Source organism: Mobula birostris, chromosome 17, assembly GCF_030028105.1.
Source record: "Mobula birostris isolate sMobBir1 chromosome 17, sMobBir1.hap1, whole genome shotgun sequence".
Lineage (NCBI taxonomy): Eukaryota > Metazoa > Chordata > Chondrichthyes > Myliobatiformes > Myliobatidae > Mobula > Mobula birostris.
Genome location: NC_092386.1, coordinates 71528854 through 71545740, shown reverse-complemented (window position 1 = coordinate 71545740; position 16887 = coordinate 71528854).

The following is a 16887-nucleotide window of genomic DNA, read 5'->3' as shown; positions in this document are numbered from 1 at the left end:
AGGTGGATAAGTCACCTGGACTAGAGTTCTGAGAGAGGTTGCTGAAGAGATAATGGATGCATTGGTCATGATCTTTCAAGAATCACTTGATTCTGGCATGGTCCCAGAGGAGTGGAAGATTGCAAATGTCACTTCACTCTTTAAAAAGGGAGGGAGGCAAAAGAAAGGAAATTGTAGGCTAGTTAGTCTAACCCTAGTGGTTGGGAAAATGTTGGCGTCCATAATTAAGGATGAGGTTTTGTGGTACTTGGAGACTAATGATAAAATAAGTCAAAGTCAACATAGTTTCTGTATAGGGAAATCTTGCCTGACAAATCTGTTAAAAATTCATTGAGGAAGTAAGAAGCAGGGTGGACAAAGGAGAGGTCAGTAGTGGGACCGCTACTTTTCACATTGTTTGTCAATGATTTGGATAATGGAATTGATGGCTTTGTGGCAATGTTTGCAGATGATACGAAGAGAGGTAGAGGGGTAGGTAGTACTGAGGAAGCAATGCGATTACAGCAGGACTTAGACAAATTGGAAGAATGAATGAAAAAAGTGGCAGATGGAATACAATGTTGGGAAATGTATGATAATGCATTTTGATAAAAGGAACAATAAGGTAGACTATTATCTAAATGGGGAAAAAGTTCAAACATCAGAGGTGCAGAGGGACTTAAGAGTCCTTGTGTAAGACTCCCAGAAGGTTAATTTTCAGGTTGAGTCTGTGGTAAAGAAGGCAAATGCAATGTTGGCATTTATTTCAAAGGGAATAGAATATAAAAGCAAAGAGATAACACTAGTCAGGCCGTGGAGTATTGTCAACAGTTTTGGGCCCCATATCTCAGAAAGGATGTGTTGTCATTGGAGAGAGTCCAGAGGTGGTTCATGAGGATGATTCCAGGAATGAATGGGTTAACATATAAGGAGTGTTTAGCAGCTTTGGGCCTGTACACAGGAATTTCTAAGAATGTGGGGGATCTCATTGAAACCTACTGAATGTTGAAAGGACTAGATAGCATGGATGTGGTGAGAAACATAGAAACATAGAAAACCTACAGCACAATACGGGCCCTTTGGCCCGCAAACTTTAGAACCACCTAGACTTACCCATAGCCGTCTATTTTCCAAAGCTCCATGTACCTAACCAGGAGTCTCTTTAGAGACCCTATCATATCTACCTCCACCATCGGCGGCGGCAGCCTATTCCACGCACACTCCACTCTCTGCAGAAAAAAACTTACCCTTGATATCAAGGTGCGATGCTTCAGAACAGAAATTGAGGGACGATGCTTCAGAACAGAAGTAAGGAGGAATTTTTTTATGCAGAGAATAGTAAATCTGTGGAATGCTCTGCCACAGACTGCGGTGGACGCAAAGTCCATGGGTATATTTAAGGCATAAGTTGGCCATTTCCTGATCAGTCAGCGCACCAAAGGATATGGCGAGAAGGCAGGTGTATGGGGTTGAGTGGGATTCATTATGTTGAAATGGCAGGGCAGACTCGATGGGGTGAATGGCCTAATTCTGCTCTTATGTCGTATGGTCTTATGGACTACAGATGAATTAGTCACATTAAGAGTAAAAGGGTGGCTAGGGAGAGAGTAGGTCACTTTGGAGGTCAGCAGGGCCAGTTTTATCTTGAGCCATGGAAGATGGCTGAAATTCTTACTTTTTACTCAGGAGAAAATCATGGTGACTCAAGAGATAAGAGAAGATGATGTCTTGGAGTATATTTGCAGCATCACAGTGGAATAAGGTGCTGTGGAGCCCCACCCACATCCTTGGACTTTGTGGGACACTAGACATGAAATTGCAGAGCATCTTAAAGAAATTCTTGCTTCATTGTTGCCACGGTGAAGTTCCTGCAGGGTGGTGGGTGGGTAACATTTTTCCATTGTTGCCACGGGGATCCTTCAACCTAATTAGTCCATACTGACCACAAAGAACAGCCAACTGATCCCAGTTTCCAGAATTCAGACCATATCTCTCCAGGACCTTCCGTGCAAGCAAGTGCTTCTGAAATGATTCTATTGTACCAGTCTCCACCTCCTTCTCCGGCAGCTGATTGTCATTCCATCTACTATTTGAGGAAGTTGCCACTTAGCTTTGGACACCCATACCTGAAGTAAATACAGCTAAAATCTATCTTAAGTATACCCCTGATGATTTTATAACCCTCTAAAGGCTCACCCCTCATTCTCCTATGCTCCAAGAAATAAAGAAATAGCCTGGTCTACCTCGCCCTGTAACTCTGGCCCTGCTAACATTGTTGCATACTTTTTTCTGCACTCTTTCCAGTTTACTGTTTTCTTATAACAAGAGGACTAAAACTGAACATGGCCTCACGTATACAAATGCAACAAAATGCTCCAACTCACTGCAATTTTCAGTATCAACAACTTTTTCAGTACCTTGTCTACCAGTGACAGCACTTTCAATGCACATTAATCCCAGGATTCTCTGTTCAGATAGAAACCTTAGTGTCCTACCACTTATAGTACAAGTATTCTGCTGGCTGACTTTCCAAAATGCATCACCTCACTCTTATCTGTATTGAAATCCATTTGCCACTCCTTGGTCCACTTTCTGAATTTATCAAGGTTTTCCTGTGATCTATGATAACCTTCTTCACTATCAACAATACCCTCTAATTCCAAATTATCTGCGAATTTTTGGATTAAGCCTTGTGAATTTGCTTTCAATTAACTTACAGAAATAATGAACTAGGGCCTTGTGTAGCACTCCTTTTGTCACGGTCATCACTTCTAAGGAGCAGTCTTCAATTGCTATGCTCTGCTTCCAGCATCCCAAGCCAATTTTAAATTGACCTAAATATCCATGGCTCCTAACCTTCCAGACCAGCGTACCATACGGGACCTTGGCGAAGACTTGCTAAAGTTCAAATGGACATCAATTGCCTTGTCCTCCTTCTTGGTTACCCCTTAAAAAAGCCAAAATGTTCATGAAGCAGGACTTCCCATGCACAAGGCCATTCTGACTCCTCCTTATCAAACAAGGCAAATACTGATAGATCCCGTCCCTCAGAACTTCTTGAACAAATTCCTAGTACTCATATCAGGCTGACCATCCTGGCTTTCTCTTGCTATCTTTCTTAAATAACATTAGCTACTTCCCAGTCTTGGTCAGGCCCCGAAGGTTTTCCACCTTAATGTGCTGTAAGGCTGCAAATACATTCTCACTTATACTTGAAAGCTCTGCCAAACACCTTCACATTTCCCCTTATCTGTGCAGCAACTATGATTTAACATTCAACACTCACCCATCTCTTGCAGCTCAAGACTCTTTTAAAATGCACTTGCTCTTTGCAACAACAACACACAAAATGCTGGAGGAACTCAGTAGGCCAAGTAATATCTATGGAAAAGAGTGCAGTTGATGTTTCGGCAGTACCCGAGTCCTGCTTTAAACAGCTTAGGCCTGAACTCACTATAATTTAGAAGAATTGGGGGTGATCTCATTGAAACCTACTGAATGTTGAAAGGACTAGATCAGATGGATGTGGAAAGGATGTTTCCTATGCTTGGGGGTATCCAGAACTAGAGGGCACAGCCTCAAAACTGAGGGGAACGCTTTAGAACGGAGGTAAGGAGGATTTTTTTTGATCCACTGAGTAGTGGATCTGTGGAATGGTCTGCCACAGACTGCAGTGGAGGCGAGAAGGCAGGTGTATGGGGCTGAGTAGGATCTGGGATCAGCCGTGATGGAATGGCAGAGCAGACTCAATGGGCAGAATGGCCTAATTTTGCTCCCATGTCTTATGGTCTTATGGAGTCCTGCTGAATGGTCTCGGCCCGAAACGTCAACTGTACTCTTTTCCACAGATGCTGCCTGGCCTGCTGAGTTCCTCCAAAACTTTGTGTGTGTTGCTTGGATTTCCAGCATCTGCAGATTTTCTCTTGTCTGCTCTTTGTAGAGCTGCTTTGAACACTTGGATTATGAAATTTTAGGCCAGAGTTTCAACTTGCAACTTGGGACAAACCAGCCATTGGTGGTCAACAAAGTATTTAATTGTGGTTTCTGTTTTATTTGATTGTGATTGTTTTTGTGGGCACCACAGAAGTGTAGCAGTTAGCATACCACAATTAGGGCATTGGAGTTCAGAGATCATTTCCGGCACCGTCTAAGGAGTCCCTGTACGTCCTCCTTTGGAACGAGTGGATTTTCCCCGGGTGCTCTGGTATCCTTCCACAGTCCAATGTGTACTGGGGAGGTTAATTGGTCAATGGAAATTGATCTGTGATTAGGTTAGGGTTAAATTGGGTTTGCCAGGGCACTGTAGCTCAAAGGGTTGGAAGAGGTGACTCTGCACTATACCTCTAAATAAATAAACAAGATCAAATTTTCACTGATTTGATCTCAATTAAATATGTTGCTACATACATATAGTACAGTTCTGGTCACAACATCACAAGAAGGGTGGGCGGTTTGGCCAGGACGCAAGAGATTCACTGGGACGTAGACATGAATGGTAGAGTAATGGTTATACACAAACTTGAATTGTAATCTCTGGCGTATCAAATGCTGAAGGGTGGCCTGATAGAATTCATACAATTATTACAATTATTTCTCGTACAAAATGAGAAACATTACAGTCATAGAGTAGGATAGCACAGAAACAGGCCTTCGGCCCATCTAGTCCATGCTGAAACCATTTAAACTGCCTACTTCCATCAACCGGCACAGGGACCATGGTCCTCCATATTCCTGCCATCCATGTACCTATCCAAACTTCTCAGACATCGAAACTGAGCCTGCATGAACCACTTGTGCTGGCAGCTCATTCCACACTCTGACAACCTTCTCAGTGAAGAAGATTCCCTTTAAACTACTTACCCTCCAAACTTAACACATGTGACCTGGTTGTAGTCCCACCCAACCTCAGTGCAAAAAGCCTACTTGCATTTGCCCTATATATAGGAGGCAGTGATCATAATATGACTGAGTTCAGTGTGAAATTTGAAAAAGAGAAGCCGAAATCTGATGTGTCGGTATTTCAGTGGAGTAAAAGAAATTATAGTGGCATGAGAGAGGAACTGGCCAAAGTTGACTGGAAAGGGACACTGGCGGGAAAGACAGCAGAGCAGCAGTGGCTGGAGTTTATGCGAGAAGTGAGGAAGGTGCAAGACAGGTATATTCCAAAAAAGAAGAAATTTTCAAGTGGAAAAAGGATGCAACCGTGGTTGACAAGAGAAGTCAAAGCCAAAGTTAAAGCAAAGGAGAGGGCATACAAGGAAGTAAAAATTAGTGGGAAGACAGAGGATTGGGAAGTTTTTAAAAGCTTACAAAAGGAAACTAAGAAGGTCATTAAGAGGGAAAAGATTAACTATGAAAGGAAGCCAGCAAATAATATCAAAGAGGATACTAAAAGCTTTTTCAAGTATATAAAGAGTAAAAGACAGGTGAGAGTAGATATAGGACTGATAGAAAATGATGCTGGAGAAATTGTAATGGGAGATGAGGAGATGGCAGAGGAACTGAACGAGTATTTTGCATCAGTCCTCACTGAGGAAGTATCCTCATCAGCAGTATACCGGACACTCAAGGGTGGCAGGGAAGAGAAGAGTGCGCAGTCACAATTACAACAGAGGAAGTACTCAGGAAGCTGAATAGTCTAAAGGTAGATAAATCTCCCGGACCAGATGGAATGCATCCTCATGTTCTGAAGGAAGTAGCTGTGGAGATTGCGGAGGCATTAGCGATGATCTTTCAAAAGTTGATAGATTCTGGCATGGTTCCGGAAGACTGGAAGATTGCAAATGTCACTCCGCTATTTAAGAAGGGGGAAAGGAAGCAAAAAGGAAATTATAGACCTGTTAGCTTGACATTGGTGGTTGGGAAGTTGTTGGAGTCGATTGTCAAGGACGTGGTTACAGAGTACCTGGAGGCATATGACAGGATAGGCAGAACTCAGCATGGATTCCTTAAAGGAAAGTCCTGCCTGACAAACCTATTACAATTTTTTGAGGAAATTACAAGTAGGCTAGACAAGGGAGATGCAGTGGATGTTGTATGTTTGGATTTTCAGAAGGCCTTTGACAAGGTGCCACACATGAGGCTACTTAACAAGATAAGAGCCCATGGAATTATCCGAAAGTTACATACGTGGATAGAGCGTTGGCCGATTGGCAGGAAACAGAGAGTGAGAATAAAGAGATCCTATTCTGGTTGGCTGCCGGTTACAAGTGGTGTTCCACAGGGGTCCGTGTTGGGGCTGCTTCTTTTTACATTGTACATCAACGATTTGGATTATGGAATAGATGGCTTTGTGGCTAAGTTTGCTGATGATATGAAGATAGGTGGAGGGGCCGGTAGTGCTGAGGAAATGGAGAGTCTGCAGAGAGACTTGGATAGATTGGAAGAATGGGCAAAGAAGTGGCAAATGAAGTACAATGTTGGAAAGTGTATGGTTATGCACTTTGGCAGAAATAATAAATGGGCAGTCTATTATTTAAATGGGGAAAGAATTCAAAGTTCTGAGATGCAGCGGGACTTGGGGGTCCTCATACAGGATACCCTTAAGGTTAACCTCCAGGTTGAGTCAGTGGTGAAGAAGGCGAATACCATGTTGGCATTCATTTCTCGAGGAATAGAGTATAGGAGCAGAGATGTGATGTTGAGGCTGTATAAGGTGCTGGTGAGACCTCACTTGGAGTACTGTGGGCAATTTTGGTCTCTTTATTTAAGAAAGGATGTTCTGACGTTGTAGAGAGTACAGAGAAGATTCACTAGAATGATTCTGGGAATGAGAGGGTTAACATATGAGGACCATTTGTCCACTCTTGGACTGTATTCCTTGGAGTTTAGGAGAATGAGGGAAGACCTCATAGAAACATTTTGAATGTTGAAAGGCATGGACAGAGTGGATGTTTCCAAGTTGTTTCCCATGATGGGGGAAGTCTAGTACGAGAGGGCATGACTTAGGGATTGAAGGGCGCCCATTCAGAGCAGAAATGCTAAGAAATTTTTTTAGTCAGAGGGTGGTGAATCTACGGAATTTGTTGCCACAGGCAGCAGTGGAGGCCAAGTCATTGGGTGTATTTAAGGCAGAGATTGATAGGTATCTGAGTAGCCAGGGCATCAAAGGTTATGGTGAGAAGGCAGGGGAGTGAGACTAAATGGGAGAATGGATCAGCTCATGATAAAATGGTGGAGCAGACTCGATGGGCCAAATGGCCGACTTCTGCTCCTTTGTCTTATGGTCTTATACCTATCATAATTTTGTATACCTTCATCAAATCTCCTCTCAATCTTCTAAATTGTAAAGAATACAGTCTTAACCTATTCAATCTTTTCTTATAACTCAGGTTCTCTACACCCAGCAACATCCTTGTAAATTTTCTCTGTACTCTTTCAACCTAAAAGTGGAGTTAAGGATGGTGCCAGAGGGTGACTTCTCCCAGCTCATTGGTGAAACAGTTAAAATTTTCCTATTCCAGTGTCTCTATTTTCCTTTTCTGGGTGGTTGGGGTTGTATCGGATCTTTGATCTACAGTGGCAATCAAAAACTGCGGTTCTGCACGACGGTGCGTTCCCGTTCTTGGGAGTTTGCCAATTGGTTGTGTTCATTATGTCCAGGTTCAGCCTGAAGTCAGGCGACTTTGGGGCCTGCAAAGTCCTGTGAAACATAATGGGAGCTGGGCAAAGAAGCAAGAATGGCTGTTGGAGGGCTGTGCACTCAGTAATTGATTTGCCGATTCTTGAGTCAGGGAACTCAAAATAAAATGCAATGCTTCAGACATGTAACATCAATATAGCAACTGATGTCTCCCCTATCGCTATGGAAAGGGTGATATCTGCCTCTCCCTTGTTGGTGAGAGGAGCCTGTGGGATGTTGAAATGTTGGAGTGAACAGTTAGTTTTTAATGATCTGTAGACCATGGTCTCTCTTCGGGGGCTTTGCTTTTGCTTGCATGGTGGGTGCTGGGAATGCTGATGTTTTGTGCTAGAATAAGTTAGGGGAGGGGAGGGGGGACAGTTGATGCTGCTTGTGTGTTGGGGGCAGGGGCTTTGGGGTTCTTACATGTTTTTTCTGTCATTCATTCATTGGGGTTTCCTTCTGTTTCGAGGATGTTTGTGGAAAATAAGGATTTCAGGTTGTATGTTGTATACATTCTCTGATATTAAATGGAACCAATTATCTTTCCTGTAGGTAGGTGACAAAAACTGCACATAATACTCCAAATTAGGCCTCAACAACATCTTATACAACTTCAGCATAACATCCCACTTCTGTACTTAATACATTGATTTATGAAGGCCAATGTGACAAAAGCTTTCTTTATGACCCTAACTTTCAGATAATTATGTACCTGTATTCCCAGTTCCTTTTGTTCTACCCCACTCCTCAATGCCCTTATGTTCGCTGTGTAAGACCTGGTTGGTCCAACCAAAATGGAAAATCTTGCACTTATCTGCATTAAATTCCATCTGACATTTTTCAGCCCATATTTCTACCTGGGCCAGATCCTCCTGCAAGCCATGATCGCCTTCCTCACTGTCCACTACAGCCCATTCTTAGTGTCATCCACAAATTTGCTGATCCAGTTAACCGCATTATCATCCAGATTATTGACATAGATGAATGTGGGGGGATCTCATTGAAACCTACCGAATGTTGAAAGGACTCGATAGGGTGGAGGTGAAGAATATGTTTCCTTTGCTCCAGAACGAAAGGGCATGGCCTCAAAATTGAGAGGCAAGGAGGAATTTTTTTTAGCCAGAGAGTAGTAAATCTGTGGAATGCTCTGCCACAGACTGTGGAGGCCAAGTCCGTGGGTATATTTAAAGTGTAAGTTGATTGTTTTCTGATCAGTCAGGGCATCAAAGGAAATGGCCAGAAGGCAGGTGTATGGGTTCGCAGCAGGCCAGGCAGCATCTCTAGGAAGAGGTACAGTCGACAATAGACAATAGACAATAGGTGCAGAAGTAGACCATTCGGCCCATCGAGCCTGCACCGCCATTCTGAGATCATGGCTGATCATCTACTATCAATACCCGGTTCCTGCCTTGTCCCCATAACCCTTGATTCCTCTCTCCATAAGATACCTATCTAGCTCCTTCTTGAAAGCATCCAGAGAATTGGCCTCCACTGCCTTCTGAGGCAGCGCGTTCCACACCTCCACAACTCTCTGAGAGAAGTTCCTCCTCAACTCTGTCCTAAATGACCTACCCCTTATTCTTAAACCATGCCTTCATGTTACTGGACTCTCCCAGCATCTGGAACATATTTCCTGCCTCTATCTTGTCCAATCCCTTAATAATCTTATATGTCTCAATCAGAACCCCCCTCAAACTCCTTAATTCCAGCGTGTACAAGCCCAATCTCTCTAACTTCTCTGCGTAAGACAGTCCGGACATCCCAGGAATTAACCTAGTGAACCTACGCTGCACCTCCTCCACAGCCAGGATGTCCTTCCTTAACCTTGGAGACCAAAACTGCACAAAATACTCCAGGTGTGGTCTCACCAGGGCCCTGTACAAATGCAAAAGGATTTCCTTGCTCTTGTACTCAATTCCCTTTGTAATAAAGGCCAACATTCCATTAGCCTTCTTCACTGCTTGCTGCACTTGCTCATTCACCTTCAGAGACTGATGAACAAGTACTCCTAGATCTCTTTGTATTTCTCCCTTACCTAACTCCACACCGTTCAGATAATAATCTGCCTTCCTGTTCTTGCTCCCAAAGTGAATAACCTCACACTTATTCACATTAAACGCCATCTGCCAAGTTTCTGCGCACTCACCCAGCCTATCCAAGTCACCTTGAATTCTCCTAACATCCGCATCACACGTCACACTGCCACCCAGCTTAGTATCATCAGCAAACTTGCTGATGTTATTCACAATGCCTTCCTCTAAATCATTGATGTAAATCGTAAACAGTTGTGGTCCCAATACTAAGCCCTATGGCACCCCACTAGTCACCACCTGCCATTCTGAGAAACACCCATTCGCTGCTACCCTTTGCTTTCTATCTGCCAACCGGTTTTCTATCCATGTCAATATCCTCCCCGCAATGCCATGAGCTCTGAATTTACCCACCAATCTCCTATGTGGTACCTTATCAAATGCCTTCTGAAAGTCAAGGTACACCACATCCACTGGATCTCCTGCGTCTATCTTCCTGGTTACATCCTCGAAAAACTCCAATAGATTAGTCAAGCATGATTTCCCCTTGGTAAATCCATGCTGGCTCGGCCCAATCTTATCACTGCTATCAAGATATGCCGCTATTTCGTCTTTAATAATGGACTCCAGCATCTTCCCCACTACTGATGTTAGGCTAACAGAGCGATAGTTCTCTGTTCTCTCCCTCCCTCCTTTCTTAAAAAGTGGGATAACATTAGCTATTCGCCAATCCTCAGGAACTGATCCTGAAACTAAGGAACATTGGAAAATGATCACCAATGCATCCGCAATTTCCAGAGCCACCTCCTTTAGTACCCTAGGATGCAGACCATCTGGACCTGGGGATTTGTTAGCCTTCAGTCCCATCAGTCTACTCATCACCATTTCCTTCCTAATGTCAATCTGTTTCAGTTCCTCTGTTACCCTATAGAAACATAGAAAATAGGTGCAGGAGTAGGCCATTCGGCCCTTCGAGCCTGCACCATTTATTATGATCATGGCTGATCATCCAACTCAGAACCCCGCCCCAGCCTTCCCTCCATACCCCCTGACCCCCGTAGCCACAAGGGCCATATCTAACTCCCTCTTAAATATAGCCAATGAACTGGCCTCAACTGTTTCCTGTGGCAGAGAATTCCACAGATTCACCACTCTCTGTGTGAAGGAGTTTTTCCTAATCTCGGTCCTAAAATGCTTCCCCTCTATCCTCAAACTGTGGTCCCTCGTTCTGGACTTCCCCAACATCGGGAACAATCTTCCTGCATCTAGCCTGTCCAATCCCTTTAGGATCTTATACGTTTCAATCAGATCCCCCCTCAATCTTCTAAATTCCAACGAGTACAAGCCCAGTTCATCCAGTCTTTCTTCATATGAAAGTCCTGCCATCCCAGGAATCAATCTGGTGAACCTTCTTTGTACTCCCTCTATGGCAAGGATGTCTTTCCTCAGATTAGGGGACCAAAACTGCACACAATACTCCAGGTGTGGTCTCACCAAGGCCTTGTTCAACAGCAGTAGTACCTCTCTGCTCCTGTACTCAAATCCTCTTGCTATAAATGCCAGCATACCATTCGCCTTTTTCACCGCCTGCTGTACCTGCATGCCCACTTTCAATGACTGGTGTATAATGACACCCAGGTCTCGTTGCACCTCCCCTTTTCCTAATCGGCCACCATTCAGATAATAATCTGTTTTCCTATTTTTGCCACCAAAGTGGATAACTTCACATTTATCCACATTAAATTGCATCTGCCATGAATTTGCCCACTCACCCAACCTATCCAAGTCACCCTGCATCCTCTTAGCATCCTCCTCACAGCTAACACTGCCACCCAGCTTCGTGTCATCCGCAAACTTGGAGATGCTGCATTTAATTCCCTCATCCAAGTCATTAATATATATTGTAAACAACTGGGGTCCCAGCACTGAGCCTTGCGGTACCCCACTAGTCACCGCCTGCCATTCTGAAAAGGTCCCGTTTATTCCCACTCTTTGCTTCCTGTCTGCTAACCAACTCTCCACCCACACCAATACCTTACCCCCAATACCGTGTGCTTTAAGTTTGCACAATAATCTCCTGTGTGGGACCTTGTCAAAAGCCTTCTGAAAATCCAAATATACCACATCCACTGGTTCTCCCCTATCCACTCTACTAGTTACATCCTCAAAAAATTCTATGAGATTCGTCAGACATGATTTTCCTTTTACAAATCCATGCTGACTTTGTCTGATGATTTCACCACTTTCCAAATGTGCTGTTATCACATCCTTGATAACTGACTCCAGCAGTTTCCCCACCACCGATGTTAGGCTAACCGGTCTATAATTCCCCGGTTTCTCTCTCCCTCCTTTTTTAAAAAGTGGAGTTACATTAGCCACCCTCCAATCCTCAGGAACTAGTCCAGAATCTAACGAGTTTTGAAAAATTATCACTGATGCATCCACTATTTCTTGGGCTACTTCCTTAAGCACCCTGGGATGCAGACCATCTGGCCCTGGGGATTTATCTGCCTTCAATCCCTTCAATTTACCTAACACCACTTCCCTACTAACATGTATTTCGCTCAGTTCCTCCATCTCACTGGACCCTCTGTCCCCTACTATTTCTGGAAGATTATTTATGTCCTCCTTAGTGAAGACAGAACCAAAGTACTTATTAAATTCGTCTGCCATTTCTCTGTTTCCCATGACAATTTCTCCCAATTCTTTCTTCAAGGGCTCAACATTGTTCTTAACTACCTTCCTTCTCTTCACATACCTAAAAAAACTTTTGTTATCCTCCTTTATATTCCTAGCTAGCTTGCGCTCATACCTCATTTTTTCTCCCCATATTACCTTTTTTTAAGTTCTGTTGCTCCTTAAAAATTTCCCAGTCATCCGTCTTCCCACTCACCTTAGCTCTGTTATACTTTTTTAATGCTATGCTATCTCTGACTTCCTTTGTCAACCACTGTGACCACTTTCCCCCCTTTGAATCCTTCCTTCTCCGGGGGATGAACTGATTTTGCACCTTGTGCATTATTCCCAAGAATACCTGCCATTGCTGTTCCACTGTCTTTTCTGCTAGGATATCCAACCAGTCAGCTTTGGCCAGCTCCTCCCTCATGGCTCCATATTCTCCTTTGTTCAACTGCAATACTGACACTTCTGATCTGCCCTTATCCCTCTCAACTAGCAGATAAAAACTTATCATATTATGGTCACTACCTCCTAATGGCTCCTTTACTTCAAGATCACTTATCAAATCCTGTTCATTGCACAACACTAAATCCAGCTAGCTCTTCTTTCAGTTAGTCCTGATGAAGGGTCTCGGCCCGAAACGTCAACTGTACCTCTTCCTAGAGATGCTGCCTGGCCTGCTGCGTTCACCAGCAACTTTGATGTGAGTTGCTTGAATTTCCAGCATCTGCAGAATTCTTTGTGTTGGTGTTTGGGTTTAGTGAGATCCGGGATCAGCCATGATGGAATGGCGGAGCAGACTCGATGGGCTAAATGTCTGATTCTGCTATGTCTTATGACAAACAACAAAGGAATCAGCACTAATCCTTGTGGCACACCACTAGTCACAGGCCTCCAGTCAGGGTCGCAACCCTCTATTACCACTCTCTGGCTTCTCCCACAAAGCCAATGTCTAATCCAATTTACTACCTAGTCAAATGCATTACTGAAGGCCATGTAGACAACATCCAATTGTCTTCATTCACCTTCTTGTAACTTCCTCAAAAATTTTTATAAGGTTGGTTGGATATGACATACCATGCATGAGCCATGCTGACTATCCTTAATCAGTCCATGCCTATCCAAATACTTATATATCCGATCCCTTAGAAAACCTTCCAATAACTTTTCCACAACTGATGGCAGAAATACCAGCCTACAATTTACTAGTTTATGTTTACAGCCCTTTTTAAACAGTGGAACAACACTGGCTACCCTCGAATCCTCTGGTACCTCTCCTGTCGCTAAGGATGATTCAAACATCTCTGCCACAGCCCCAGCCATTTCTGCACTTAATTCCTGTAGGAACACCTTGTCAAGCCCTGGGGATTTATCCACCTTGATTTGTCTCAGGAAAGCAAACACCTCTTCGTCTGTAATCTGTACAGGGTCCATGAAGTTAATGCTGCTTTGCCTCACTTCTATAGATTCTGTGTCTGTTTCCTTAGTAAATTAGATGTTAGATCATCAGTCTTTTTCCAGGGTGAATGGAAATACGAAATACTAGAGGGCATGATTTTAGGATGAGAGGAGATTCATGAGGTAAAGGTAGTAGGTGCCTGGAATATGCTGCCATCGTATGTGATTGAAGCAGGTATGATAACAATGTTCAAGCAGGATTTAGGTGGGCATATAAAGCCAGGAAATGGAGAGATATAGACTACATTGCAGGTAGATGTAATTATAGTTTAAGTGTTATTATGTTTGGCTCACACAGTGTGGATCAAAAGGTTTTGTTCCTCAAGACCTGTAGCACCTGTGATCTCTGTCTCAGAAGCTGATGTCAGAACATCTTTCAAGTGGATGAACCCTTGCAAGGCATCAGGCCCTAATGGTGTACCTGGTAGGGCTCTAAAACCCTCTGCCAATTAATTGCTGGGAGTATTCAAGAACATCTTCAATCTCTCACTACTGCAGTTGGAGGTTCCTACCTGCTTCAAAAAGAGACAATCATACCAGTGCCCAAAAACAGCACAGCAAGCTGCCTCAACAACGGGCGCCTAGTTGGACTCACGTATACTGTGATGAAATGCTTTGAGTGGTTGGTCATGGCTAGAATCAATTCCAGGCAGAGCAAGGACCTGGACAACTACAAGTTGTGTATTGCCACAATAAGTCTCCAGCAGATGTAATCTTACTGACTCTTCACTTGACCATGGATGATCTGGACAATAGTAATACCTATGCCAGACTGCTGTTTAATGATTAGAGCTTAGCATTCAACACAATCATACCCTCAGTTCTAAACAAGCTCCAAAACATGGGCCTCTGTATTGCAACTGGATCCTTAAATCCTCACAGGGAGACCACAGTCTGTGTGGATTGGAAATACCATCTCTGCCTTGCTGACAATCAACACTGGCACATGTTTAGCCCACTGTTCCAACTCTCTCTACACCCACAACTGTGTGATTTGGTCCAGCTCAAACATCATCTATAAGTTTGCCGATGACACAACTATTGTTGGCAGAATTTCAGAGAGTGATGAGGAAGCATACAGGAGTGAGATTGATCAGCTGGTTGAGTGGTGTTGCATAACAACCTTGCACTCAATGTCAATAAGACCAAGGAATTGATTGCATACTTCAGTAAGGGGAAGTTGAGGGAACACACACCAATCCTCATTGTGGGACCAGCAGTAGAAAGGGAGAACAGTTTCAAATTCCTGGGCATCAGCATCTCTGAAGATCTATCCTGGGCCCAAAATATTGATGCAATTACAAAGGAAGCATGATAGTTTGAGGAAACTTGGCATGTCACCAAATACATTTGTTTTGACACTTCCTTAAATAATTCCATCAGGCTCGTGAGGCACAGCTTACTTTCACAGAGCCATGCTGACTATTCCTTGTTAGACTATGCTTCTCCCAGTACTCATAAATCCTGGCACAACAGCGGCTATATTTCAGTGGGAGTTTGAGGAGTACTGGTACGTCACCAAAGACACTTGGAAATTTCTAAAGATGGACTATGGAGAGCAGTCTAACTGGTTGCAGGACCATCTAGTATGGAGGAACCACAGCACAGAATTGAAAAAAGCTGCAGGAAGTTGTAAATTCAGTCAGCTCCAACAAGGGCACTAGCATCAAGGACTCCTTCAAAAGGTAATGCTGTAAAAAGGAGGCATCCATCATTAAGGACCCTCATCACACAGGATATACTGTACCCTCTTCTCATTGCACCATCAAGCAGGAGGTACGGGAGTCTGCGGTCACACACTCAACGTTTGAAGAACAGCTTCTTCCCCTCTACCATCATATTTCTGAATAGACAATGAATCAGTAAACTATTTTTATTGATTTTTATATATGCTTGTTACTATAATTATAGATTCTGTATTGCAATGTACTTCTGCTGTAAAACAACAAATTTCAAAACATATGCCAGTGATATTAAACCTGATTCTGATTTTCTGATTATGTGCAGTACTCTCCAGTGTTCTATTTCTGCAATGTAGTTATAGATGTGTGTTATGCCACTCCAGTATTACTTAAATCAGGTGTAAAAATAAAGCAAATTTAACAATCTGATCACCTTTGGGTGCTTTACAGTCAATGAAAAAAGTTTTAAGTGGGAAACATAATATCCAACCTGTATATGGCATATTGGTTACAAAAGATTAAAGGTCAATGCGTGTGTTTAAGGCGGTTCCAGATGAGCTTAAACGTTGGCCAGAATGCCATAAGTCATAGTAACAGGATTAAGCCATCGAGTTGCTCCACCAATTATGGCCAATCCTTCCTCTCCCTCCTCAGCTCCACACCCTGGCCTTCTCCCTGTAACCTTTGATGCCGTGTCCAATCAGGAACCTATCAAGCTCAGTTTTAAATACACCCAATGACCTGGTCTCCACAGCTACCTATGGTAGCAAATTCCACAAATTCACCAACCTCTGGCTAAAGAAATTTCTCCACATCTCTGTTTTAAATGGAAGCCCCTCTATCCTGAGGCTGTGCCCTCTTGTCCTGGACTCCCCTACCATGGGAAACATCCTTTCCACATCTACTCTGTCTAGGCCTTTCAACATTCAAAAGATTTCATTGAGATCCCCTCTTTCTAAGTTCCAGAGAATACAGACCTAGAGCTATTCTTCATATGATAACCCTTTCATTCCCAGAATCATCCTTGTGAACCTCCTCTGAAACCTCTCCAATGCCAGCAATCTTTTCTTAGATGAGGAGCCCAAAACTGTTTGCAATACTCAAGATGAGGCCTCACCAGTGCCTTATAAAGCCTGAACATCACATCCCTGTTCTTGTATTCTAGACCTCTTGAAATGAATGCTAACATGGCATTTGACTTCCTCACCACTGACTCTATCCGGCAAGTTAACCTTCAGGGTGTTCCGTACAAGGGCTCCCAAGTCCCTTTGCATCTCAGATTTTTGGATTTTCTTCCTGTTAGAATAGTCCGCACACTTATTTCTACTACCAAAGTGCATGACCGTGCATTTTCCAACATTGTATTTCATTTGCCACTTTCTTGTCCATTCTCCTAATCTAAGTCCTTCTGCAGCCTACCTGTTTCCTCAGCACT